The sequence below is a fragment of the Solanum tuberosum genome, unplaced genomic scaffold (genome assembly GCF_000226075.1).
Source record: "Solanum tuberosum cultivar DM 1-3 516 R44 unplaced genomic scaffold, SolTub_3.0 scf00168, whole genome shotgun sequence".
NCBI lineage: Eukaryota > Viridiplantae > Streptophyta > Magnoliopsida > Solanales > Solanaceae > Solanum > Solanum tuberosum.
The window spans coordinates 860,833-863,414 of NW_006239096.1; the positions used below are offsets into that span (position 1 = coordinate 860,833).

At 33.3% G+C, this 2,582-nt stretch overlaps 1 long non-coding RNA gene across 1 annotated transcript; it reads left to right on the top strand.

Moving 5' to 3' along the window:
* The first annotated feature begins 1,192 nt into the window (after positions 1 to 1,192).
* Positions 1,193 to 1,681, top strand: LOC107061821 (uncharacterized). Its single transcript, XR_001474248.1, has 2 exons — positions 1,193 to 1,345; positions 1,415 to 1,681. It is a non-coding gene; the product is annotated as an uncharacterized lncRNA (long non-coding RNA).
* Positions 1,682 to 2,582: the final 901 nt, after the last annotated feature.

Sequence of the window (2,582 nt, forward strand, 5' to 3'; positions counted from 1 at the left end):
GTATCATACAAGTACATTCATATGTATAATAGAAGTATCTAGTATTAATTTCGTGTATTTGTTATATGTGTCTATTATTAATTTTATGTATCTATTTATATGATCTAATTTTAATTTCATGTATCTTTCATATGTATCTAGTATTAATTTGATCTATCAAGTATCAATTTCATACATTATATTGTATCTCGGATACACAGTAAGTTGTAAGCATATACATAAATCATGTGTATCTAAATATGGAATGTAATTGAAACAATCGAATTTAGGAACAACTCACGATGTTAGAGTATCTGTCTTATCACTAATAAAAAAAAAAGTAAAAAATTTCAAAATTCTTCCTTTTTTTAGCATCTACATTGTTGCATATCTAATGATGTATTTATTATGTTAAGTAAAGTTTGGCGTAACTCTTCCCTCTTGATTGAGTCGTTCCTATACTTAGATCTATTCTCGGCTTGAATGTTAACGGATGAAGAGTCAGTCCCTACAATGAAAAACTCATGAGTGAAAATAACAAATAGAAGTTGTTTGATTTAGTATAATATTGTTAATGTGTAGTACCTTTAACAAGAATTGTCTGATTTTGAAAATGACCAACCATTAAAGTATTTGAGAAACAACAAAATCAAAAAATATAAAACCTAATTTGTAGAACTTTTTAAAATTGAATGTCAAAACATTATGAACTTTAACTCAGATACAAAATCAAGATACATGAGAATAGTAGAATAATAGAAACAAACACATATGTATAATGTTGATTTGAACATGCAAATATGTATTGAGAGGATGAAGGAAGAAAAAGGGAGAAGATGGAGGAAGAATGAGGGTTAGTGGACGTGGGGTGGGGAACGGCAGGTGTGATTTATGTGATAAAAAATTTGAATTGTTAATGTGGACCATTAATTAAGGAGATTAAATTTAAGATAATTATCCAATACCATATTTAAGGGATTTGTGTATCTAACTAAATCTTTTAAAATATATGGTATAAATATTAAAAGTGATAGTATATGTAATTGTTTTAAACTAGAGGTAAATATTATATATATGGTAGTGATGTATGTGTAGTTAGGTAGTTTTTCTTTTATTTAATAATCAAGCCAAGTTTGTACAAGGCACATGGCCCAAACAAAACAAGGCAAAAAACAAAAAATAAAAATAAAAAATTGGATGGGTCTACAAGACCCGATCCAACTACTATCCAATCCCTTACATTTAGGGCATATGTTTCTTTTTGGAAAGTACCCACATGAACTATATTTCCCTATTTTGATGCTACCCTTCTGAATCTTGATGTTCTTCCTCCATTGTTCTCCATGATGAAGCTCAATCTGCTCAGGTAATTTTCTCTTCCATTTGGCTTCTTTCCCTGATTTATCTACTCTCTTAATCTTCCATTTATTTTCAGCTTGACTTAGCTCCATTTCCATGATGAAGGATCAACTTGTTGCTCTGATCTGCACCGTAATCCGCCTTGATTGAAACCTTTTAGCTGAGTTTGCTCCCTCTCGGTCTACATAGCCCTTTTCCCCCCTTCTTTTTTGTGTAAACTTGCTACTCATATCTGTCAAATACTGTGTGGTGATCTTCTTGTTACTTTCTAGAGTATTTGTAGATAAGTGATGTTCATTGCCCTTCACTGTCTCTGTTAATGCTTGGTCTTGAATGTAGTTAATCTTGTGTGAATTCTCGCCTGTCATGGTCTCATTGTGGGATGATTGCGCGTGTTCTGATTCTGAGTGTAGGAATTTGTGCTTTGTCTGCATTTAATATCCTTCTTTCCTTCAATGGTAGTTCCTGGAAACAACTATATTGATGTTTTGCTTGTGATTCTATAACTATATTAGCCAATGAATCTGCCAAACTATTACCCTCTCTAAAGATGTGTGTGATCTTTGCTCTAATCTTCTTCAATATCTCTCTGATCTCTTTCATTTTTTCTGCTATTTCCCATGGAACCCTCCAAGACTGTTGAATGATTTTCTTGAGACTAAGTGAATCAGTCTCAATAATCACATTCTGCAATTTTCTGTTAGAGCACTCTCTAAGGGCTGTTAAAATGGCAGCAGTTTCTGCTTCCATATTTGTTGCAATTCCAATACCTTTAGCTTCAGCATATATTAGATCCCCTTTATCATATCTAATACAAAACCCATAAGAACTCCAATCAGGATTACCTCTGCATGCTCCATCAGTGTTACACTTGACATAATGATCTCCAGGAGGTTTCCAAGTGACCCTTAAGAAGTGTATCTTTGGCTTGTACTGATTGAGCCCTTGTATTATGTCTTGCCATGTCCATCTCATATTCTTTATCCATGGAAATTGAGTCTTCACCATCTGCCTTACCACTTCCAATGCCATTTCCACCATTCTTTCCCAACTGATGCTTCTTCTATGTTTGAGGGCATTCCTTCTCTTCCATAAAGTCCACATTATGATGGATGGTATTGCTTTGAATATGCTCTGCAATTTTGGTGTTGCCTCATGTTTCCACCAAGATATTATGAGTTGTTGAAGATGCATTCCATCAATATTGATTCCTGCAAAATGAGCAAAGTACCTCCATAGCTTGT